The sequence below is a fragment of the Lepisma saccharinum genome, chromosome 13 (genome assembly GCF_977018435.1).
Source record: "Lepisma saccharinum chromosome 13, izLepSacc3.1, whole genome shotgun sequence".
Classification (NCBI taxonomy): Eukaryota; Metazoa; Arthropoda; class Insecta; order Zygentoma; family Lepismatidae; genus Lepisma; species Lepisma saccharinum.
In genome coordinates this window covers 15632185-15659184 of record NC_139241.1, presented here as the reverse complement: position 1 = coordinate 15659184, position 27000 = coordinate 15632185, and the positions used below count along the sequence as shown (strand labels likewise).

The 27000-nt window shown below is 37.1% G+C and overlaps 6 non-coding genes across 6 annotated transcripts; all 6 read left to right on the top strand.

The window, feature by feature from the left end:
• Nucleotides 1–465: 465 nt before the first annotated feature.
• Nucleotides 466–583, top strand: LOC145997818 (U5 spliceosomal RNA). Its single transcript, XR_014443208.1, has one exon. It is a non-coding gene; the product is annotated as a U5 spliceosomal RNA (small nuclear RNA).
• Nucleotides 584–19541: 18958 nt separating this feature from the next.
• On the top strand, nucleotides 19542–19659 carry LOC145997555 (U5 spliceosomal RNA). The gene has a single exon (XR_014442957.1). It is a non-coding gene; the product is annotated as a U5 spliceosomal RNA (small nuclear RNA).
• Nucleotides 19660–21219: 1560 nt separating this feature from the next.
• On the top strand, nucleotides 21220–21337 carry LOC145997554 (U5 spliceosomal RNA). The gene has a single exon (XR_014442956.1). It is a non-coding gene; the product is annotated as a U5 spliceosomal RNA (small nuclear RNA).
• A 1560-nt stretch (nucleotides 21338–22897) lies between these two features.
• Nucleotides 22898–23015, top strand: LOC145997786 (U5 spliceosomal RNA). The gene has a single exon (XR_014443178.1). It is a non-coding gene; the product is annotated as a U5 spliceosomal RNA (small nuclear RNA).
• A 1560-nt stretch (nucleotides 23016–24575) lies between these two features.
• On the top strand, nucleotides 24576–24693 carry LOC145997551 (U5 spliceosomal RNA). Its single transcript, XR_014442954.1, has one exon. It is a non-coding gene; the product is annotated as a U5 spliceosomal RNA (small nuclear RNA).
• Nucleotides 24694–26253: 1560 nt separating this feature from the next.
• On the top strand, nucleotides 26254–26371 carry LOC145997775 (U5 spliceosomal RNA). The gene has a single exon (XR_014443167.1). It is a non-coding gene; the product is annotated as a U5 spliceosomal RNA (small nuclear RNA).
• Nucleotides 26372–27000: the final 629 nt, after the last annotated feature.

The following is a 27000-nucleotide window of genomic DNA, read 5'->3' as shown; positions in this document are numbered from 1 at the left end:
GTGCAAGAATCGCATGACATGAAAGTGACCCGTCACAACCGAAATAACTGCGGTAATTTTCTTTCTTGCTTCGGTTTGGTTTCTTTACGAAACATTATTAAGCATGCCTGTGGGAGAAACCCGAAAGTGTAATAGTCTTGCATATGAGAACAGGTACACTGAAAATTCTTCGTGAAATGGAATTTGTTGCCAAAGTACAAGTTCCCACTAGTTGAAATGGTGGACGAGAGATGGCAGAATTTGCTGTCGGTTTATCATTTGTGTACGTTGGTCCGTGCACATGACGCAAATTAGAAATCGGCACGGATTTATATCCTTATTCTCTCGTTTTAAGAAACGAAAATCACACAAAACGAGGTTTTATGTTTCAACAAGTAAAACAGCAATTTCCTACGGAACCTACACGTTCCCATGAGCAGTGAATTGAACTGCAACATAGGCTTGGAAAATTTAGTGGCCTGGAAACAACTCTGGTTTCCCTTCATACGCAAAAATCTTTCGCCTTTTACTAACGATTTCCGTGGAGGGGAACAACAAACGAGTCTAATATTATTTTTTATAAAGGCTTGGTACAAACTGAGCCCGATTAGCAAACACAACGAAAACTGTAGGTGGAAATGTGTGCTCTTGCTCAGCTTGATAATCTCTCACCTTTTGAAATTTGCAGGCAGGAGGATCTGTATGGGCGCTTGCTGCTAAATTTCCAAATGCTCTTGTCATTTCACAACGAAGCCGAACATGGAAATGACTTCACAGGGAGGATTGTATGGAAACAGAGTTAGCATGATCAAAACAAAGTGTTTTAAACAATATGTTTTCTCCGTTTAAAACATATTTCTTTGTTTATTTCAAATGTTTAAACAAAGCGTTTGAAACATGTTTCTTTTCAGATTTGTTTAAAACACATTTTGATACATGACGTTTGATAGTTTGTGATTTTTTTGTGTGAGTAGTGGGATTGGTGATATTATAAACCCGAGAAAGGATGAACCCCCCCCAAGCAGATTTGGCTACACTTATAACAAGCTCAACATGAGCATATGAGCTTTTTGCTCAAGTGTGGAACCCTGTCTAATCCAAGATTTTTGTAAAAATGCCCTCGGGAATTTCCTGAGAAAGGATGATCCCCCTCAGATTGATTTGCCTACACTTATAAAAGGCACTTCTGTGAGATTGTTGTCCATAATCCTCTCAAAAATAGGCCCCTCTTGATATTTTTTTTTGGCTACACTTAAAAGTAGACCACTCACACCCACCCATACACACACACACACATACATACATATTTACTTCTGGTTTAAGTTCAATTGGATACCAGCTTCAATTTGTATATCTAGTATTAAAAATAATATAATTCTTCTAGAATTGCTCCGTGACTCTCTCATTTCTTACATCAAAAACATATGATTTTTCTCCTATGAGAATAACACTACATATGGTGTCATCAGGTAATGCCTCATGGAATTCACAGATAATTTTAATATTTGTTCTGTCATTCACCACAACTTGTTTCCTTTTTGAAGCATTGATTACAAACATGGGTCTCTGTGCTTTGAATTCATCTGGTGTGTAATACATGTCAGTATTGCCAGTTGTGACCCTTTTGAAGGATGTAAATGCTTCATATAATTTCAGGAAATCATCCTTGGACATATCTAAATTGTAATTTTCTCTAGGAAATACCTCATTTCTGCCATTTTTAAGATATATGTTCTTGATGTTGCAGCTATCAAATTTGCTTGAATTTTTTTCCTGATTGTTGTGTCTTCCAGTCTGAAACAGTACCACTACAAAATCAGGCATGTCAAATTGTATACTGGAGAATGAATTTGTAGCATCAAATTCATAATAAGAACCAGATGCGGGCTTCTGTACACATTGATATGTATAAAATTGCAGAGGAACCTGTGGATTTTTTATTATATCAGCTTTGTATTTAAGAGCATAACTGGCCTCGTATTCAACAACAGGGATTCTTAACTCCATAGTCTGAATAATGCATTTGCCTGCATCTGGTAGGGTATTAGGCAGAGCTTCCCCTGTAGAGTTTAATGTACTGTACCTCATCAAAGCATTATTATCATTTGCAGCTCTTCTAAATGTGATTCTTAACCCACCCTTCCACATAATATCTTTATAATCCGAGAAGAATCCTGGCAAAAGGCGCATAGGGAACAGGACAGTGTGGTTTTTAGATAATATCTTATCACCAGCCTCAAATCCACCTATTTTGTAGTATGAAGCCTCGGTTTTGGATAATTTTAATGTGGCCAAAGCTGTGGAGGTAATGCCGGGATAATCCACTCTGTTTATAACAACGCCATGCTTTCTGATCTCAATTTCAGAGAATAGATGCGGCACAAAATTATCAACCAATCTTATATTTGTGTTTGCAGGATAATCTGTACCATCGAGCTTTACAACATCAAATTTGATGTATAAATCTGCTCTGTGAGGGTGTATAAATCCATCCCCTACAAGATCAACCTCAATCTCTGTGTTGGGTTGATTTAAATTTGCAAATGTCCTCCTGTTTGGGGGGAATGATTGTAACTCATAACTCTCAATATTTTCCATTTTCTTCTTGTATGTATTTTTATTTAAATGTTAATCTCTATGATTGCAGTTGTTGTGGCTCCAACAAAATCAACTAATTCTTCTTTTTCATTAGTGACCATCAATTCAATATTATCTATTCTGTTATGACACACAGGAAAATATAATGTTGGGGATGGATTGTAGATGATGGGCTCCATAAATTCAGAATTAGGCTTGAATGTTGCAATGATGCCGGTTTGTGTGTGAGTGCCTATGCCATTTGATTTGGTGATCATACCCTCAGCCACATTACAGTGAATATTTAGAGTCTCTATGGCTAAGAATTTGGGTATATTCATAGCAGTGTGTTTGATGCCTGGTTCAAGTTTTGTGTTGTTCTCAAATCCTAACAGCTCTCCTATAGTACCCAGATCCACTGTTTCTGTGGCAGATACAATTTCTACCCTGTGAGTGACAGAATTTTGACTTAACACTACACCTCTGGGTAATTGAGCATTTAGAGTGGAGAGATTATACTGCCCTGGAGTAATGACAATTTTTTCATCCCCTACTGCAATTGTATTCTTGTGGTGTGTAATATTGGGGATTAGGTACATGCCATAAAATGCCCTGAGAGCTATTGTTTTGGGATATACAATATCATCATGCAATTTGAGTTTCAATATTGAATTTTGGCTGGTGAGATGAAATACCCCCATGATGTTTCAGATACCACAAGGCTTTTTGAAAATCTTCAATTGATGGTTTATTTATTTGAGACATATATCTAAGAACTGATAAACACAAATGTCCGCAATTAACATCTTTGAAATTTTGAACACGGGCATTATTGTAATAAAGATTAGCTGATTTTAGATATTTTATTAAATTTTGAGGTGGAACACCTCCAAATGAATCAAACACAAATGCCTCATTTTTTAAATATTTAAGATAGCAAATCCAGTGAGTGCCCTGATTTTTGTACTCATCCAAATTAACAATACCACACTCTTTGTTGAGTGGTTGTTCTGGCAAAGAATCAGACATGTACACACCTCTAAAATGTTTGATGCCCAATGGCTTGATTAAAGCTTCAATATCTTGGTTTGTAAGCGGCTCTTGTTTTTTTAAACTTATTCATGGCTCTCTTAACACCTTTGCCTTGTTTCTCCATTGCCAGGTTATGGCGCTTCTGCTCATCTAATTCTGCCCTATTTTTCTTGGCATCTATTACTGTTTTTGCTATTGCAGCTGATCCCCCAGCCAAGCTCCCCACAGCCCCGAGAGCAGCTAAGATGGCAGGGATGGTAAATATAAATCCCCCCACATGTGATTTTTTTCTTGATTGCTCTAATTTTTTTAATTGGGGGGTACTAAGCAACAATTTCATACCATGTCCCTTTGCAAGACAAGAATTTTTTTTCTTGCGCTGTTTTTTTGTTAAGAGACTGTCAATAGTTTTAAGAGATTTGAGACCTGCATAAGGTATTTGATACATAACACCCTTGGCCTTCATTGTAGGTTTATTATATACATATTCACAACCCCCACCCCAGTTTTTGTTTGGTGCTCATAGCTATGGTGGTTCCCAATGCTGCTATTTTTTCACTCAAAGAAGCATCTTTGCTTACAAATCTGCCAAATGCAGCCTCTTCTAATTTCTTGTCTGAAACATGTCTCTTGTCAAGATCAGAATGTGTGTTGTATGCTATGTCATGGTCTCTACAAGCAGCATCTAGGGGATTAACACCAGGATCCCCTCTGTTTAATCTATGATCCAATTTTGTACCGGGACCACAATACTGATAGCCTGGAATGTGTAGTTCAAATGGCAGCTTGTTTATAATGTCATTAACCAAGCCCCGACCCTCAGAAATATTCCAAAATTTAGGTGGTAGAGTATTAATAATTTTTATAAGATATCCAATCCCCTTAGTATCATTCACTATAAAATTAGACAATTTGGTGCTTATCATGTCCATAATTCCAACCTTTTCATTGTAAAAATTGTTGTTGCCAACATTTTCATCCCCAGCTATCACCAATAGCCTATCTACAAGTTTCCTGACATCATCAACCCACACAAATTCTTTGGGCAGGGTGTTGTATTGTTTGATTCCACTGCCAGTCTTGATCTGTGACCATATGGGCTTGATTAAATTGTTGTATTTTGCCCCACTGCTCGACTTGACTCTTTTTTGTGTGGGATCATTGTTCTGGTATAGAGCATCTGATTTTATTAATATTTCTTTGTAATCCTCATAACCTTGATCTGTATAGCTGCCAGCCCTTTTCCTAGTCATCAGTTCCCACAATCCAGGTGTTCCGGAGTACTTAACAAAAGCACCTTTTTCTCCAAGTCGAGATTCTGAATATACAATTATATCATCTCCCATAAATGTTACTCTGAAATTGCCAATTCTATGTATGATGCTCCCATCAAGCTCTGTGTCAGCATATAAGCCAAACACCTCATCTTTGTTGTCTTTAGGTGTGGTTAAATATTTTTGAGCAAGAAGACCCAATTCAATAGGATCCTGACTAGCTTCAATTCTTCTAGGAGCAATAGGACTAGGTGTGTGAATACTGGAAAGTGGGGTGATTGGATAATCTAATATGTTCCTTGCAGCTACAGGTACAAGCTCTGTGAGCAAATTTTGATTTTGCTCTGTAACAGTTTTGATATTCTTACCTAAATTATTAATAGCATCAATTACAGGCTGTTCTGTTTGTTTGTGTTTTTCATAAATTCCACGGTTCTCTGATTTCCATCCCTTAAATCTTTTTACAAGATAATCTCTTAACTTAAGATCATCAATGATTGGCCTTTTCATGTTTATTTATATACGTCTCTACGTCTAGAAAATTGTTGATTTTATTTCTGTATTTGCCACTATTGGGTGTTCTTGTCATATCAATTGTGACAAACCCATAACTGTCCTGGTTCCAGCACTTGCTGCAAAACTTAGAAAAATCATTGTAGCTCAGGTCCCCACCTACATATTCATCATGTATGTGTTTGAGGTTGGTATGATCTTGAAGAAACACACATATAAAATTGCTGTTGTCTCGGATCAGCTGCTTGGGTATTTTTGAAAAAGTCTGTGCCAGGTAGAAGCAATCAATGTTTTTGTGTCGGCCCTGTGTGAAGAAATTTCTAACTTTGTTTTGATTATCCAGTATAATATCATCAAACACAACAACAGAATTATCGAGACATTCATGAAGTGGCTTAACATCTGGTTCAAAAGTGGCAATATCCAATCCATCATATAGCTTCATCAGCTGCTGATATTTTAATTGCTCCAAGCTCTTAGAGAAGATATACAAGTGCCTGTTTTTCCAGTCTAACCAGTTGGGTGCCAATAAAAAATTATCAACCATTAGTGTAGTTTTACCACAAGCAGATGGCCCAACAATAAGACACCTAATATTATCAGGTAGCAATTTTCCATTTCTCTTATTCTGTTGTTCAGGTTCTGGCAGCCTCTTTATAACATCCCAGGTGCTCATATTATTATTTTGTTTGCATCGATCCAGCTGTGTTCTGGGAGTCCTAGCCATTTGACAAATAACTTGTTGTTTTTTCTGCGGATAATTTCTTCTATGAGATATGTGTCAGGCTGTTTAGTTTTGTTGAGCTCTTCTTCATAGAACCTGCCTTTGAGAATTTCTCCTCGGTGATCCTTTATTATATATGTGTTAAGGGTCCCAGGTTTAACTTGAACCACTGTAAATAATTCAGTGCTCCAGTTTCTTGTAAAGCCTCTCTTGAATAAGTGCTTATATTTGCTTATTCTTACTTGATCCCCCACCTTGTATTTGGCCTTTCTTATTGTTGGCTGATATTTAGGATAATAAACAGTACTGATCAATTTTTGCTCATCAGATGAAGTTACTTCAGAGGGTTTCATGTTGATTGTGGAATGGACAGAATTGTTATATTTTTGTAGAAGTTCTGGAAGAATATTAATCCATTTATAATTACCCTGCAGTGTAAATTGTTTATACATAAGATTTTTTAAGGTTCTGTTGAATCTCTCTACAATTGAGGCCTTGAGGTCACTGTAACTCGAGTAATGTTTTATTGCCTGGCTTTTAATAAATTGTTGAAACACTGAATTATAAAATTCTTTGCCATTATCTGTTTGCAAATAGCGCGGGGATCTTCCACTCTGATTGATGATTGTCCTGAGGGCTTCTGTAACACATGCCCCAGTCTTGGATTTGAGTGGCGCAGCCCAGGCAAATTTTGAAAATGTGTCTATTACAGTAAGTAGATACTTGTAGCCCTTGTTGATTTTGTCTAAGTTTTTCAACTGCCCACTTGCCATTTCAATCAAGTCGCTTTGCCATAAATCATCTATGCCCTTTGTGACTACTGGGAGTCTCTTATAATTATGTCGGGCTTGTCTGTGTAATTCATCAACAATAATTTGTCTAGACATAATATGTAAACAAGAATATTGCAACTATAGGGTGTTCAGCAGCTGAGACTGCAGGATTTTCTAAATATAATTTGTCCCCTATTTGTATTTTAAATTCCAGAGTGCCATCATCTTCAGTATAGGCTGTTTCTAATGTATTGGGATCTGTAAAATCCTCCAATTCTACACTGGTAATTTTCACTTTGTTATCAGCATTTGTTATTGATAAGGTGGGGTAGTGGTGTGCCTGTGGTTGAAGCCAATATTTGATCTTGATAGGTCTCAATGTGCCCCCAACAAAAAATTGGTAATAAAATTGTGCAGGGGACAGCATATATATTTTGCCTCCTGGTGTAAATGGAGAATCATATTCTTTGTTGGGGATGCTGTACAATTCAAGAATTACTGTATGTTTTGGATTCTCGATTATGCCTGTTATTTCTTTTTCTGCTGTGAGCAATCTGCTTGTTACAGATTCAAGGTGCTCATTGATGGTCCTAACAATCTCATCGTGCCCAGGCTTGATTCTTATGTCAACAGCAAGTTTTTTGTATTGTTGCACAATATCTTGAAGCTGGGTGGCAAAAACAGACAGAGCATTTGCTTGATTTGATTCCATGGTTCCTAGCTGTTGCTTGATATTATCTACAATTTGTTGCAAATTTTCAACAATTGCCAATTTTGAATTTTGAGCTGTAAGATCATGGACCTGTCTTCTGATATCCTCAAACAGGGCATGCAATTCATTAATATGTTGATTGGTTGGAAGAGTAGCCACTGTCTGTGTGAGATGTTTGATCTCTGCCTGGATATTCTTGATATCTTCTGATTTCAATATCCTATTCACTGCTCTCTTAATATTTTTAAGTTCCTGTGATGTAGGAAGATTTGATACTGTATTTTGTAAAAATTCAAGTGCCAATTTCACATTGTGTAATTCAGAAGCATCAGCCACATTTTGCATAGCATTTTGGAGCAGAGCTATATCTGCCTGAGAGGGTGTGGATTGTTGTAAAATTTCAAGTTTTGTTTGGATATCATCTATCAAGTGATGAAAATGAGACAGTTCAGATTCGGTGTTGAGGTTTTCAAGCTTTGTGATTTGTTGCTGGACACTGATGAGTGTGTCTACAATCCCGGGCAATCTGGATTCTAGTACATTTGTCAAATCATTTTGCACTGCTGCTATTGTACCTTCAAGATGGGTTATGGAACTTTGAATTTTTCCAAAATCTTCATATGTTTCAAGTTGCAGCTTAATATTTGCAACACTCCGAGTTATTGCATTCAAAGCATCAGAAGATGGCAAATTGTTCATAAAATTTTCAAGTGTCTCAATTTTTTCTTTAACCTCGGCTATGGCATTGTTCAGAGGGTCCAGATTAGGTATTTGGAGTGACTGAATCTGTTCCTTTAGAGTGGAAATCACTAGATCAAAATCTTCTTGTGATTTTATACTTTTGACAATTGTTTGGAGCTGTGCCTGGACATTATTTATTTGCTCTTCTAATTGCTGTTTCAATTGCTCAGCGTTGTTAGCCTGGGTCTTAAATTTGGCTTGAAGAGCTGCTACAGCTTCTTCTAAACTTTGAAAATTATCTAATGTGGCCAGGTCGGTATATTTCTGAAGCAACAATTTGAGTTCAGAATCAATTTTAAGAAGAGGGTCCATGCATTGTGATTGCAAATTTGTAATTTCTAATTGAAGACTGGCATTGAGTGTAGTTTGTAAAGCTTGTAAATCACTTCTTAATTTCTTGACTCTGACATCAAGCATCAGAATCTCATCACTGTGATCTTCATGTCTTGTATGGCCAAAAATATCATTAGGCATTTTGTTTAGTAGTTATTTATTATAGAGTATCTGATTCTTAATTCTATAAAAAAGGGTATAAGCTTGTCATAGGATCCCGGGACCTCAATATATAAGCAGTCACCAGCAGAAACAGTATAAACAGTGCCAGAAACCATGTTTGAGTGCTTAATTCTATAAATATTTCTCCCTACTGAAATTTTAACATCACCCTCAGGGGTTGTAATAAATTGTAATTGCCCACCTACAGGTAATTGGTAATGATTTAAATTATTGTTAAATATGTACAATGTTTTGCCTGTTTCATCATCAACATCTGTAAGTATGCTGTTCAGATGAATAATTAACAAGCCACTCAGTTTAGACAGCATATCAGAAGAGGGTTGTGGTGTTGGCAGGTCCATAATACCTTGTTTTTTAAACCCAAATAAGTTCATAGGCATGTTTATTTATTTCAAATCATGCTCTGTAATTGGGCATTGATTCCAATTTTTCAAATCACGATGACCCCATGGTAAAGTATGAATGCCACATGATAAAATACATCTCTTATCATCATGTGGGTCCAGAGCCACTTTTCTTACAACATTTGAAGTCAATAGGTGATCCACACTCTGAATTCTGGATTCTGATGTTCTGATTAAACTCTGGGATTTGAGGCAATTTTTATAATCTTCAAATTGGAGCTCTTTTTCCACAGCTACTTTGCCAATACCCTTGGCCTTTTTGGCAGCAACACCACTACATGTTTTAAAACTGTACATCTTGGCACTTAACCCAGCAAATTCCACAATAACATCACCAAGTGTCTCATCTTTTAACTTGCCGGGCACTTTTTTGTTGTGGGGTTGAATATTCAAATAGCCTGGCAATTCACTGGTGTCAAAATATTTAAACAATTCAGGCTGTGCCATATCTTGATAAACATCTTCTGTTTGAATATCAAGAACAAAACTATCCGTATCCATGTACATCAATTTTACACGATCCTTATAAAAAGGTTTCAACACATCATAATACAATGTTAACATATGTGATTTGGCCAATTCCAATATTGCAGCCCCTACATAAATAGGTTTATCAAACTTAATCTTTGTTTTTTTCATGTTGAAAAGTGCCATATTTTCATCATAAATTCTTCTGTAATTGAAATTGGGCTTTGCAACCAATTTTTTGCTCAGGCTGGGGTCAGTAATTATTTTAACATCGGTATGTTTTCTGACATTTTCAATTGTTTTGCCATACACAGAATTGACCATCAATTTAAACAAGGATTTATCAAATTGGCTCTTTGCAGATGTTCGAAGCTCTGTATTTGTATTAATATATGGTTTCAACCATTCTGAGTGCCTGAACCTCAAAACTTTTCCAACTTTGGTTACTTGAACACCATGTTTCATCAGGAACTGGAGGTTCTTGTAATATATGACATAGCCTTGTTTTGGATCCAGTGTCATCATGAGCTTCTTCTGTTTAGAGCCAGGTGAGCATTGAACCTCAGGAATTGGGGGCAGATCAGAAAATTTATTGTGCAAATCATCAGGAATTGTCAGATCAACCTCTAAGAAGAGGCCATAATTACTGTCATCAAAATTCTTAAGATCTTCAATATTAAAATCTTCAACCCATTCAAGCCCTGCATATGGCAGTTTTTGCATCATGGCATGACCATAGAGGCTGTTTGCATCCACATACACTATATAATTTGATTGCAATTCTGGATCATAATTGGGAATATGCTTGTTATTTGCTCTGGCATATCTCTGAGAACATTGCACCATACCTCCTTTTATACTTTCCTCCATAAACAGATACATGTTCTGATCCTGGATCAGATCCAATGGCTTTTTGGTGTTTAAAAACATTGCAGCCCATGCTAGGCCCGGGGCACTGTAAAAATACACTGGGTCCAGTCCATAATTTTGCATCGAAGATTTTCTGAATGTCTGCATTATATCAGCTGAGAGGGTCACATCAAGTTCCAAATATGCCATGTGATAATCACCAAATGTCTGGCATTTTAAATTGTTCCACACCAATTGGGCATGGTGATAATCTTCATCTGTGATTCCAGAACCTCTGATTTTGCTGTAAAACTCATGTTGTGGAGGCAGGGAACACTCATCAAATCTAGAAAAATCTGTAACATAATCATATGGATATACACCCTTCCGCCTAATTAATTTCAGCTCCTGATTTGGAAACAATGCACGTGTGATTTTGAATTGATCATCAGATAATTGAGTGGCCAGTGTATCCAAGCTAGCAGGTAAAAATCTGTAAGAATCAAGAAATCTTATGTGAATAGGAACACCATTAACTTTAATTGTTTTGCTAATAGATATATATTTTTCATCATTTTCAGCTAAAATATTTAAATTCTGCTTCTCAAACCCCTCATATCTGATCAGATGATGAAAATCATAATTGGATGCTCCATGGCAAAATATGGGGACAAATTTTGGTCTCTTGATCTGAATATTACAGCTATTACACAGGGCCATTTTATATCGACCATCTGTATGAGAATGGTGTTTCACCTTGTTATTTGTATCTGAAAATTCAGAATCACATACCGGGCATTTTTCTGCATTGTTGAAATCTTCAATCTGATCCTCTGTTAAAGGCAACATGGGTTTTGATTTTAATAAGATGTTAGATGCTATGTCACGGCACTCATTTTCTATTTTATATGCAAATATTTTGATGGCATCTGGCCCCAAGTATGAATATTCTTTACTAACAACACCATCCTGTACAACCACATAACAAAAGCTGGAAGGTTCATGTAGCTGGTATGGTGTAATTGAAGATTCTTCAGGATCTGGATTGCAGGATGCAAGAGATTTGAGAATTGATTCAAAATCACAGACAATATATGCTGGGTGTTCCAACAAGGCTTCAAACTTTTTGAATTTTGCTTTTTCACTTGGATTAGGCATCACCATATGAACAGGTTTATGATTGCCACAGTATTTCAGATGCTCAATTAACTTGTTTTTAGCAATTTCTGCATTCTCTTCCCGAACCCCCTTCACCGATTTTCTACCATCAATTACACATAAACATCTTCTGCACAACTTAAATATTCTATTGGATTTGTCTAGTTGTGCCCTCACTAAAGCTTCAAGATTATGTATCAGGGTGTAATGATATGTGTCATCCCCTTCAATTAAGAGCAAATCAATTGGAATAGCAGATTCATCATCAATTGTACTGATTCTGAGAGGTTCTATCGGGCAATTGCCAGTGGAACAAATAAATACATTAATAGATAATTGTTTGCCATTGATATGCCTGGCTCTTTTTTCAAATTTATCAATATTCTGAACAGACATTGGATATTCTAAACCCTTCATTGCATCGTCAAAAAAGTGTTCATGTTGTTTATAACAACTTATTCTCTCAGGATGCCTTGAAACTAGAAACAAAGCAGCTAATATACACCACAAAAAGCATTTCTGGTCGGTATTTTCTATATTAACCACGGCTCTTCTGTTTTTAATATTTTCAGGTAATGGCAAATATGTAGATCCTTGTAATGGGCTGAATTCAGAAATATTAACATATAACCTGTGTGGAGAGCCGCATAGGCTCCATCCAGACTCTTTTGCTGCAAATTCAGAGTGTTTAATATTCAATTGATCTATCAACCTGCTTATTATTGTGTCTAAATTTGCATTTGAATATACCGGTACAGTTGCTGTTATGTGGGGCTGTATAAATTTTGTGCCATTTGGTTTCTTATATTGTGCAAACAATTTGAGGGACAGCTTATAAGAGCTATTTTGTGCATTAAGAATTGCCTGCAGATCAGGATTTACACTGCTCAAAAAATTGTTAATACCGCATCTTGGCTCTGATACAAACCGGTAATCCCTAAGTTGGGCATTAAAACTGCTATGGATAGGTGGTGCATAGCATAGCTGCTTTGCAGGTCCAGCATTAACAGGTGCTTCGTGCTTCCTTTTCAGACCAGATGTAGATGGTTGTGGGGGCAATGTTGATGACTGTGCAGAACAAGTATCTCTATGTTTATATGTGAAATATTCCATGTTATATTCTCTATGGCATTTGGGGCAAATTTTTGTGGGAGTTTTGCATTTGTCTGGGTTACAATTCCTTTGGTGTCTGGCCCAATTGGGGCTGGATATATTCTTATTGCATTGATTACAATATTTTTGACTTGGCATTTTTGTCGTTGTTTATTATATACAATTTCCTGGGCTTCAATTCAAAATTCTATGCTGGATAAAAATATCAGTTGGGTTCAACACTGTGCTTTGTGTGTGTGTGTATGTGTGTATGTGTGTGTGTGTGTGTTAATATTTTTGGCTTTGGTATTTATATAAAATTTCTTGGGAATCAGATCAAAACTCTATACTTAATCAGTTGGGTTCAGCACTGTGCTGTGTGTGTGTGTGTGTGTATGTGTGTGTGTGTGTGTGTGTGTGTGTGTGTGTGTGTGTGTGTGTGTGTGTGTGTGTGTGTGTGTGTGTGTGTGTGTGTGTGTGTGTTAATATTTTTGGCCTTGGTATTTATATAAATTTCTTGGGGTTCAAATCAAAACTCTATACTGGGTAATAATTTGTTGCACAGCATGATGCAATATAAATAAACCAGAAATAGGCCACAACTTGGCCACAAATAGACCGGAAGTAGGCAAACCGGAAGTGGACCGGAAGTAGTCAAACCGGAAGTGGACCGGAAGTGGACCGGAAGTGGACCGGAAGTAGACCGGAAGTAGACCGGAAGTAGACCGGAAGTGGACCGGAAGTAAATATGTGTGTGTGTGGGTGTATGTGGGTGGGTGATATACAAGTTGAGCCTGGTGCCCAATTGAACTTAAACCGGAAGTAAATATGTGTGTGTGGGTGGGTGTGTGTGTGTGTGTATGGGTGGGTGTGAGTGGTCTACTTTTAAGTGTAGCCAAAAAAAATATCAAGAGGGGCATATTTTTGACAGGATTATGGACAACAATCTCACAGAAGTGCCTTTTATAAGTGTAGGCAAATCAATCTGAGGGGGCTCATCCTTTCTCAGGAAATTCCCGAGGGCATTTTTACAAAAATCTTGGATTAGACAGGGTTCCACACTTGAGCAAAAAGCTCATATGCTCATGTTGAGCTTGTTTTAAGTGTAGCCAAATCTGCTTGGGGGGGGGTTCATCCTTTCTCGGGTTTATAATATCACCAATCCCACTACTTGTGTGTTTTGTAACTACGCGTTTTCTTTAAATGAGTATCATTCTCTTCATTGTGCATTAGAATCTTCTCAGTGGTTCAAAATGTACATCAAATAACACACATATGTTGATGATTACCGTGGGCCACGTTTAAAATTCATGGCTATGATTTATGCAGATGTTTAAGATTTAGATCCATTCACGATGATAATTAATCAGAAGCTACCACTTGGACTCAGTGGGGCCTGGAAACTGTGGATTAGTTGGAGCTTCTCGAACAGCGTACAGGCGAGATTTAAGACTAACATAAATGTGTATTTTAAGAAGTTAGTCAAGCGTTTGCTTGTAATATGAACACAATCAATCCTTGGATGTTCTACAGATACATTATTTTTCATTATTCTTAAAAAAATGTCATCTTGGCATTTTGTTTAAAAGTTTTATTTTTTAAAAAATATATATCCTTTTCGACAAATCAACATTAAAAGCATGTTAAAACAAACAAAAGAACACAAATTTGCCAACCCTGTATGGAAGTAACATTGTGAAAAAGAAGTCGTTAGCGTATGATAGGAAATTTGGGAACACAAAATTCCTTTTACTTATTTCTTTCTCTCTAATTTACAATTGTCGAAATGTAACTTGCTTTGATGCCGAGAATTATTACGTTAAGTAATTTCCACGGAACTATCTTGTTTTATATTCATGGCTATTGCCCAATCTATACTAAATTTCGAAATTCCATCACTACATATATACGTGCAAGAATCGCATGACATGAAAGTGACCCGTCACAACCGAAATAACTGCGGTAATTTTCTTTCTTGCTTCGGTTTGGTTTCTTTACGAAACATTATTAAGCATGCCTGTGGGAGAAACCCGAAAGTGTAATAGTCTTGCATATGAGAACAGGTAAACTGAAAGTTCTTCGTGAAATGGAATTTGTTGTCAAAGTACAAGTTCCCACTAGTTGAAATGGTGGCCGAGAGATGGCAGAATTTGCTGTCGGTTTATCATTTGTGTACGTTGGTCCGTGCACATGACGCAAATTAGAAATCGGCACGGATTTATATCCTTATTCTCTCGTTTTAAGAAACGAAAATCACACAAAACGAGGTTTTATGTTTCAACAAGTAAAACAGCAATTTCCTACGGAACCTACACGTTCCCATGAGCAGTGAATAGAACTGCAACATAGGCTAGGAAAAATTGGTGGCCTGGAAACAAAGTAGTGCAAGGGAAGCGATGCATAAAGGGCTCCCCCAACAAGTTGGGGTGCAAACTCTCGAGGCAGGATAATCCAAAAACAAGACCGAGGCAACTCAAGAAGCACTTCAGCCGATTCAAAAACACCCAGGGATCGCTCTCGATCTCCTCTTCAACTACAAAAGAAACAAAAATATCAAGAACAAACACGCAATCCAAAGTTAAATCCCAGAGATACCACACAAATTGATGACCGAACTGAAGAAAATCCCACTGTCTACAACTTCCTACTACAAAATTACGACCCCAAGTACAGAACTCCTAAGTTGCTCCTTCAACAGTTACAAAAATACCTCCCCCGAGCACAAGTAGAACAAATTATATTCACCAGAAATGGCATCATTATCAAATCCAGAGATCCGCAATTTCTATCCACCTTGAGAAACAAAGTTTCGTTCGAAATTTTTGGACCACAGGCTGCTCTATCCCAACTGACACCCAAAACTGCCAAACAATCACCACCCCCAAACAAACCACCTCATATGTCAGTCGTTATTAAAGGCGTAGATCCAGAACTCGCTGACCAAGAAGTATTAGAAGAACTACGTTTGGAAGGGCATGAAGTTATAAAATGCGTTCGAATCCAAAACAACAACGGACCAACTTACCTGATGCGAGTAATAACAGACTGTTCCAGCACAATCGATCGCTTACTTCATGAAGGGGCTTATATATATCGCCAACGACACAGGGTTGAACCATCGCATTCAAGGGCACCTCTTCCGTTACGATGTGAACGCTGCCAGAAATACAACGCCCACACTACGGCAAATTGCCCCGAAACACCTATCTGTGGCTATTGTTCTGGCCAACACACGACTAAAGAGTGCACAAATCTGAATGCACCACCCAAATGTAACACGTGCAAACAGGATCATCCCTCATATAGTTACCGTTGTGCGGCACGCCCAAACCCCGAAGCCTCACGCCCTGACCTAACTGTACCATTAAGAACTATGGATACTACAACTCCACCACAGAACTCTCTGAAACAACCAGTGACTGTTGAAGATCTACTTAGATTTCAAACATTAACCCTCCAAAATATCCACCCATTTCTACGCCAACATATATTACAACAGATAGTACAGACAGCTAAGACTCTTTTTCGAGTCCACCTGTTCGCTACATATTCTGGTCCACATGTACATTTTCAAATTGTACCACTGGAAACTGAAGTTTAGAAACCTAACTGTTATTCATACAATTATGGCGGGATATATACATTATAATTTCCTATTTATGAACATCCGTTCTCTACCGAAACATAAAGCTATATTCCAGGAACTTCTCCTGGAAGAAGACATTCATTTCTTTGCACTGAATGAAACCCGTATCCCCAAAGCCACACCCCTTTACATACCCAGGTATTCCTTGCTACATACACCTGGTCCTACAACGGCGCAACGATTATGTGGTGGAGTAGCCCTGGGGATCAAGCCAAAATTTCCCTATAGAACAAATATATTACCACCTCAATTTCCATACCAAGAATATTCAATTGCTACACTTTATCTCAAAAGTATAAATGTGACATTGGCTACTGTATATATACGACCCACTAGCCCTCTACCTACGGACTTCTTTCTTTATATCGCTTCTACATACCGTCACTACTTCATACTAGCTGATATTAATATACATAGCCGAACAAATGCAGAACGAACAGCTTTCCACACTACCATCGATAACAATACTACAGGTATATTTCAAGATTTACCATCTGCAACTCGTCCAGAGAGTAACACAACCCCCGATGTAGTTTTTGTATCACCTTCCTTAGCTGACAAAATTAACATAGAAGTCCTAGCACCGATAGGAAGTGATCATGCACCAATTAAAATAACTCTACCAGTGCACCACTATACTCAACACAAACAGGTTCCTCCAAAGCGGATCTATGATTATAACAGAGCAAATTGGGAAGGTTATCGAGAAGATCTCTCCACTGTCTTTCAAAATTTCACCCCTCCAACGAACTCTAACGAGCTAGATAAGGCTGTAGAAAACATCACGACAGAAGTCAAACAAGCAGCAAGTACACATATACCACAGATAACTGTGAACAGTTTTAAACCTAAACTACCACCTAAATACCTTCATCTAGTGACTGCATCACGTCGTGCCTATCGGGAATACGTACAAACAAGGAATCCTGAATGTCTGCGAGTTCACCGTCAATGGATAAGAACTGTCCATAACTACATAAAGGCACACAAACAACGTCAGTGGATCGACACTTGCAATCACCTTGATGCTGAAAGCCATCCTAGCAAATTCTGGAAACGATTTCATATGCTTACAGGAAAACATACAAGTACTACGTATCCTCTTCTCTCACAACAACAAGCTCTTACAAATGATTACGAAAAGGCAAATGAATTTGCACAAATTCTCCAAGACACATTTACTCCTCCGCTTCCACTTGCTCCTAATAGCAGATTAGAATCTCAAATAACAAGGAAGGTACATCCTGAAAATAGACAACTGCAACCCAGCCCTCATCATGCTACCAACGCAAATCACCCTCTTACTACTTTAATTACCACAGATGATATAACAAACGCAGTCCGAAACAAAAGAAACACTGCCCCAGGGTTTGATTCCATAACATATGTTTTGATAAAGAAAGCTCCACTAGCAATGTTGTCATTTCTCGCCTTGATATACAACTTAATCCTTCGCACTGGATATTACCCTGTCGAATGGAAAGTGTCGAAAGTACTCATGTTTCCGAAACCTGATAAAGATCGTACAGATCCAAAATGCTATAGACCTATACAACTAACATCAATACTCAGCAAAATCCTTGAAAAAATTTTAGTCCGCCGATTACACTCTCACTTATCGTCAAATAATTTTCTCCCGATCCACCAAGCCGGATTTAGGCCACACTTTAGCGTCTTGGATAACCTACTAAGACTCTCAAATCGAATCTACAACCAGTACAATACATCTAAACCCTCTTGTTTAATACTATTCGATCTTGAAAAGGCATTCGATAAAGTGTGGCACACCGGCCTCATATATAAACTGCATAAGTTTCGCCTTCCTCTCTGTTACATTCGTTTAATTTTCAACTTTCTTACCAACCGAATGGCATATGTAACAATAAATAACAACATGTCTCACCCTATCTTCTTGAACGCCGGAGTACCGCAAGGATCGGTTTTATCTCCACTGCTCTACTTACTTTATGTCGCAGATATGCCAACATTCTCTCAGGTGTCAACATACCAATACGCTGATGATACAGCTCTACTGGCTTGTGGTTCTACAATTCAAGCAATAAATCGCATTATGCAACCAGCTATTAATGTATTTCAACGATGGTGCGACACTTGGAGACTCACCATAAATAGCGCAAAAACTCAAGCCATAATATTTCTTCCTACAGGATGTCGCTCACGGATACAAAGAAATCCAAGTCTGTTAGATCTTAAGATCCGTGGCACACGCATAATACCTACCAACAGCGTCAAATACCTTGGTGTCATATTTGACACAAAACTAACATGGACACCACACCTGCAGAACATCAAAAAGAAATCCAAAAACAGACTACAGCTGATGAAGAGACTTGTCGGCACGAATTGGGGACTTCGAGCAAACATCCTCCTAAATACCTATCTGGCCTTTCTTCGGCCCGTACTTACGTATGGACACACAGCATGGCTCTCAGCAGAGGACTCGTTCTATGAACGACTACAAATCATAGAGAGACATGCATGTCGACTGGCATACAGAATCAAACTACCAAGCCCAACTCGACTCTTATATACACGAATAAGTTTTCCACATATAACACTTCACCTAGAGGCATTGCGAAAAGAATATATAAATAACAGGATGAACAAAGAACACCCACCGTTGGTTCACACAATCCGTGAAGATGCAATACACGACTGCTACCCGTACAGATTGTATACTCCATTACAACATCTTTTAACTCTGTATACTCTGACCATCGGGCCCAGACATCCTGATTATGAACTATACACCATTCATCATCCACCACAATTACGACCACATTTATACCCTTCATATTGCAACTAATAATCAAACTACAAGAAAGGGTATTTATTTACTAACATAAGAATGAAAGTAGGGTGTTATATAATATAGCAATGAAAATCCAAGGTCATTTCAAGACCAGGTTAGTGTTCATTTCATAATCCCAAAAATAGAAAAAGTGCACTTAGCCTATCTATTATTATTATTATATATTTAAAAGTATCAGCACGTACCGAAGAGAGGGACATAACCCTCTAAACGGATGAACGGAAAAAAAAAAAAAAAAAAGGCCTGGAAACAACTCTGGTTTCCCTTCATACGCAAAAATCTTTCGCCTTTTACTAAAGATTTCCGTGGAGGGGAACAACAAACGAGTCTAATATTATTTTTTATAAAGGCTTGGTACAAACTGAGCCCGATTAGCAAACACAACGAAAACTGTAGGTGGAAATGTGTGCTCTTGCTCAGCTTGATAATCTCTCACCTTCTGAAATTTGCAGGCAGGAGGATCTGTATGGGCGCTTGCTGCTAATTTTCCAAATGCTCTTGTCATTTCACAACGAAGCCGAACATGGAAATGACTTCACAGGGAGGATTGTATGGAAACAGAGTTAGCATGATCAAAACAAAGTGTTTTAAACTATATGTTTTTTCCGTTTAAAACATATTTCTTTGTTTATTTCAAATGTTTTAACAAAGCGTTTGAAACATGTTTCTTTTCAGATTTGTTTAAAACACATTTTGATACATGACGTTTGATAGTTTGTGATTATTTGTGTGTTTTGTAACTACGCGTTTTCTTTAAATGAGTATCATTTTCTTCATTGTGCATTAGAATCTTCTCAGTGGTTCAAAATGTACATCAAATAACACACATATGGTGATGAATACCGTGGGCCACGTTTAAAATTCATGGCTATGATTTATGCAGATGTTTAAAATTTAGATCCATTCACGATGATAATTAATCAGAAGCTACCACTTGGACTCAGTGGGGCCTGGAAACTGTGGATTATTCGGAGCTTCTCGAACAGCGTATAGGCGAGATTTAAGACTAACATAAATGTGTATTTTAAGAAGTTAGTCAAGCGTTTGCTTGTAATATGAACACAATCAATCCTTGGATGTTCTACAGATACATTATTTTTCATTATTCTTAAAAAAATGTCATCTTGGCATTTTGTTTAAAAGTTTTATTTTTTTAAAAAAATATATCCTTTTCGACAAATCAACATTGAAAGCATGTTAAAACAAACAAAAGAACACAAATTTGCCAACCCTGTATGGAAGTAACATTGTGAAAAAGGAGTCGTTAGCGTATGATAGGAAATTTTGGAACACAAAATTCCTTTTACTTATTCCTTTCTCTCTAATTTACAATTGTCGAAATGTAACTTGCTTTGATGCCGAGAATTATTACGTTAAGTAATTTCCACGGAACTATCTTGTTTGATATTCATGGCTATTTCCCAATCTATAGTAAATTTCGAGATTCCATCACTACATATATACGTGCAAGAATCGCATGACATGAAAGTGACCCGTCACAACCGAAATAACTGCGGTAATTTTCTTTCTTGCTTCGGTTTGGTTTCTTTACGAAACATTATTAAGCATGCCTGTGGGAGAAACCGAAAGTGTAATCGTGTTGCATATGAGTACAGATAAACTGAAAATTCTTCGTGAAATGGAATTTGTTGCCAAAGTACAAGTTCCCACTAGTTGAAATGGTGGCCGAGAGATGGCAGAATTTGCTGTCGGTTTATCATTTGTGTACGTTGGTCCGTGCACATGACGCAAATTAGAAATCGGCACGGATTTATATCCTTATTCTCTCGTTTTAAGAAACGAAAATCACACAGAACCAGGTTTTATGTTTCAACAAGTAAAACAGCAATTTCCTACGGAACCTACACGTTCCCATGAGCAGTGAATAGAACTGCAACATAGGCTAGGAAAAATTGGTGGCCTGGAAACAACTCTGGTTTCCCTTCATACGCAAAAATCTTTCGCCTTTTACTAAAGATTTCCGTGGAGGGGAACAACAAACGAGTCTAATATTATTTTTTATAAAGGCTTGGTACAAACTGAGCCCGATTAGCAAACACAACGAAAACTGTAGGTGGAAATGTGTGCTCTTGCTCAGCTTGATAATCTCTCACCTTCTGAAATTTGCAGGCAGGAGGATCTGTATGGGCGCTTGCTGCTAATTTTCCAAATGCTCTTGTCATTTCACAACGAAGCCGAACATGGAAATGACTTCACAGGGAGGATTGTATGGAAACAGAGTTAGCATGATCAAAACAAAGTGTTTTAAACTATATGTTTTTTTCGTTTAAAACATATTTCTTTGTTTATTTCAAATGTTTTAACAAAGCGTTTGAAACATGTTTCTTTTCAGATTTGTTTCAAACACATTTTGATACATGACGTTTGATAGTTTGTGATTATTTGTGTGTTTTGTAACTACGCGTTTTCTTTAAATGAGTATCATTTTCTTCTTTGTGCATTAGAATCTTCTCAGTGGTTCAAAATGTACATCAAATAACACACATATGGTGATGAATACCGTGGGCCACGTTTAAAATTCATGGCTATGATTTATGCAGATGTTTAAGATTTAGATCCATTCACGATGATAATTAATCAGAAGCTACCACTTGGACTCAGTGGGGCCTGGAAACTGTGGATTAGTTGGAGCTTCTCGAACAGCGTATAGGCGAGATTTAAGACTAACATAAATGTGTATTTTAAGAAGTTAGTCAAGCGTTTGCTTGTAATATGAACACAATCAATCCTTGGATGTTCTACAGATACATTATTTTTCATTATTCTTAAAAAAATGTCATCTTGGCATTTTGTTTAAAAGTTTTATTTTTTAAAAAAAATATATCCTTTTCGACAAATCAACATTGAAAGCATGTTAAAACAAACAAAAGAACACAAATTTGCCAACCCTGTATGGAAGTAACATTGTGAAAAAGGAGTCGTTAGCGTATGATAGGAAATTTTGGAACACAAAATTCCTTTTACTTATTTCTTTCTCTCTAATTTACAATTGTCGAAATGTAACTTGCTTTGATGCCGAGAATTATTACGTTAAGTAATTTCCACGGAACTATCTTGTTTTATATTCATGGCTATGGCCCAATCTATACTAAATTTCGAGATTCCATCACTACATATATACGTGCAAGAATCGCATGACATGAAAGTGACCCGTCACAACCGAAATAACTGCGGTAATTTTCTTTCTTGCTTCGGTTTGGTTTCTTTACGAAACATTATTAAGCATGCCTGTGGGAGAAACCGAAAGTGTAATCGTGTTGCATATGAGTACAGATAAACTGAAAATTCTTCGTGAAATGGAATTTGTTGCCAAAGTACAAGTTCCCACTAGTTGAAATGGTGGCCGAGAGATGGCAGAATTTGCTGTCGGTTTATCATTTGTGTACGTTGGTCCGTGCACATGACGCAAATTAGAAATCGGCACGGATTTATATCCTTATTCTCTCGTTTTAAGAAACGAAAATCACACAGAACGAGGTTTTATGTTTCAACAAGTAAAACAGCAATTTCCTACGGAACCTACACGTTCCCATGAGCAGTGACTAGAACTGCAACATAGGCTAGGAAAAATTGGTGGCCTGGAAACAACTCTGGTTTCCCTTCAAACGCAAAAATCTTTCGCCTTTTACTAAAGATTTCCGTGGAGGGGAACAACAAACGAGTCTAATATTATTTTTTATAAAGGCTTGGTACAAACTGAGCCCGATTAGCAAACACAACGAAAACTGTAGGTGGAAATGTGTGCTCTTGCTCAGCTTGATAATCTCTCACCTTCTGAAATTTGCAGGCAGGAGGATCTGTATGGGCGCTTGCGTCTAAATTTCCAAATGCTCTTGTCATTTCACAACGAACCGGAACATGGAAATGACTTCACAGGGAGGATTGTATGGAAACAGAGTTAGCATGATCAAAACAAAGTGTTTTAAACAATATGTTTTCTCCGTTTAAAACATATTTCTTTGTTTATTTCAAATGTTTAAACAAAGCGTTTGAAACATGTTTCTTTTCAGATTTGTTTAAAACACATTCTGATACATGACGTTTGATAGTTTGTGATTATTTGTGTGTTTTGTAACTACGCGTTTTCTTTAAATGAGTATCATTCTCTTCATTGTGCATTAGAATCTTCTCAGTGGTTCAAAATGTACATCAAAACACACACATATGTTGATGATTACCGTGGGCCACGTTTAAAATTTATGGCTATGATTTATGCAGATGTTTAAGATTTAGATCCATTCACGATGATAATTAATCAGAAGCTACCACTTGGACTCAGTGGGGCCTGGAAACTGTGGATTAGTTGGAGCTTCTCGAACAGCGTACAGGCGAGATTTAAGACTAACATAAATGTGTATTTTAAGAAGTTAGTCAAGCGTTTGCTTGTAATATGAACACAATCAATCCTTGGATGTTCTACAGATACATTATTTTTCATTATTCTTAAAAAATGTCATCTTGGCATTTTATTTAAAAGTTTTATTTTTTAAAAAAAATATATCCTTTTCGACAAATCAACATTAAAAGCATGTTAAAACAAACAAAAGAACACAAATTTGCCAACCCTGTATGGAAGTAACATTGTGAAAAAGAAGTCGTTAGCGTATGATAGGAAATTTTGGAACACAAAATTCCTTTTACTTATTTCTTTCTCTCTAATTTACAATTGTCGAAATGTAACTTGCTTTGATGCCGAGAATTATTACGTTAAGTAATTTCCACGGAACTATCTTGTTTTATATTCATGGCTATTGCCCAATCTATACTAAATTTCGAGATTCCATCACTACATATATACGTGCAAGAATCGCATGACATGAAAGTGACCCGTCACAACCGAAATAACTGCGGTAATTTTCTTTCTTGCTTCGGTTTGGTTTCTTTACGAAACATTATTAAGCATGCCTGTGGGAGAAACCCGAAAGTGTAATAGTCTTGCATATGAGAACAGGTAAACTGAAAGTTCTTCGTGAAATGGAATTTGTTGTCAAAGTACAAGTTCCCACTAGTTGAAATGGTGGCCGAGAGATGGCAGAATTTGCTGTCGGTTTATCATTTGTGTACGTTGGTCCCTGCACATGACGCAAATTAGAAATCGGCACGGATTTATATCCTTATTCTCTCGTTTTAAGAAACGAAAATCACACAGAACGAGGTTTTATGTTTCAACAAGTAAAACAGCAATTTCCTACGGAACCTACACGTTCCCATGAGCAGTGAATAGAACTGCAACATAGGCTAGGAAAAATTGGTGGCCTGGAAACAACTCTGGTTTCCCTTCATACGCAAAAATCTTTCGCCTTTTACTAAAGATTTCCGTGGAGGGGAACAACAAACGAGTCTAATATTATTTTTTATAAAGGCTTGGTACAAACTGAGCCCGATTAGCAAACACAACGAAAACTGTAGGTGGAAATGTGTGCTCTTGCTCAGCTTGATAATCTCTCACCTTCTGAAATTTGCAGGCAGGAGGATCTGTATGGGCGCTTGCTGCTAATTTTCCAAATGCTCTTGTCATTTCACAACGAAGCCGAACATGGAAATGACTTCACAGGGAGGATTGTATGGAAACAGAGTTAGCATGATCAAAACAAAGTGTTTTAAACTATATGTTTTTTCCGTTTAAAACATATTTCTTTGTTTATTTCAAATGTTTTAACAAAGCGTTTGAAACATGTTTCTTTTCAGATTTGTTTAAAACACATTTTGATACATGACGTTTGATAGTTTGTGATTATTTGTGTGTTTTGTAACTACGCGTTTTCTTTAAATGAGTATCATTTTCTTCATTGTGCATTAGAATCTTCTCAGTGGTTCAAAATGTACATCAAATAACACACATATGGTGATGAATACCGTGGGCCACGTTTAAAATTCATGGCTATGATTTATGCAGATGTTTAAGATTTAGATCCATTCACGATGATAATTAATCAGAAGCTACCACTTGGACTCAGTGGGGCCTGGAAACTGTGGATTAGTTGGAGCTTCTCGAACAGCGTATAGGCGAGATTTAAGACTAACATAAATGTGTATTTTAAGAAGTTAGTCAAGCGTTTGCTTGTAATATGAACACAATCAATCCTTGGATGTTCTACAGATACATTATTTTTCATTATTCTTAAAAAAATGTCATCTTGGCATTTTGTTTAAAAGTTTTATTTTTTTTAAAAAATATATCCTTTTCGACAAATCAACATTGAAAGCATGTTAAAACAAACAAAAGAACACAAATTTGCCAACCCTGTATGGAAGTAACATTGTGAAAAAGGAGTCGTTAGCGTATGATAGGAAATTTTGGAACACAAAATTCCTTTTACTTATTTCTTTCTCTCTAATTTACAATTGTCGAAATGTAACTTGCTTTGATGCCGAGAATTATTACGTTAAGTAATTTCCACGGAACTATCTTGTTTTATATTCATGGCTATTGCCCAATCTATACTAAATTTCCAGATTCCATCACTACATATATACGTGCAAGAATCGCATGACATGAAAGTGACCCGTCACAACCGAAATAACTGCGGTAATTTTCTTTCTTGCTTCGGTTTGGTTTCTTTACGAAACATTATTAAGCATGCCTGTGGGAGAAACCGAAAGTGTAATAGTCTTGCATATGAGAACAGGTAAACTGAAAGTTCTTCGTGAAATGGAATTTGTTGCCAAAGTACAAGTTCCCACTAGTTGAAATGGTGGCCGAGAGATGGCAGAATTTGCTGTCGGTTTATCATTTGTGTACGTTGGTCCGTGCACATGACGCAAATTAGAAATCAGCACGGATTTATATCCTTATTCTCTCGTTTTAAGAAACGAAAATCACACAGAACGAGGTTTTATGTTTCAACAAGTAAAACAGCAATTTCCTACGGAACCTACACGTTCCCATGAGCAGTGAATAGAACTGCAACATAGGCTAGGAAAAATTGGTGGCCTGGAAACAACTCTGGTTTCCCTTCAAACGCAAAAATCTTTCGCCTTTTACTAAAGATTTCCGTGGAGGGGAACAACAAACGAGTCTAATATTATTTTTTATAAAGGCTTGGTACAAACTGAGCCCGATTAGCAAACACAACGAAAACTGTAGGTGGAAATGTGTGCTCTTGCTCAGCTTGATAATCTCTCACCTTCTGAAATTTGCAGGCAGGAGGATCTGTATGGGCGCTTGCTGCTAAATTTCCAAATGCTCTTGTCATTTCACAACGAAGCCGAACATGGAAATGACTTCACAGGGAGGATTGTATGGAAACAGAGTTAGCATGATCAAAACAAAGTGTTTTAAACAATATGTTTTCTCCGTTTAAAACATATTTCTTTGTTTATTTCAAATGTTTAAACAAAGCGTTTGAAACATGTTTCTTTTCAGATTTGTTTAAAACACATTTTGATACATGACGTTTGATAGTTTGTGATTATTTGTGTGTTTTGTAACTACGCGTTTTCTTTAAATGAGTATCATTCTCTTCATTGTGCATTAGAATCTTCTCAGTGGTTCAAAATAGTAGTTGTATTTGTGATATAACCAGCACAGGAAAGGAAGAGCCCCCCTCAAGCAGGTTTGGCTATACCTAAAACAAGCTCAACATGCCCATATGAGCTTTTTGCTCAAGTGTGGAACCCCCCTCTATTCCAAGATTTTTGTAAAAATGCCCTCAGGAATTTTTCGGAAAGGAAGAGCCCCCTCAGAT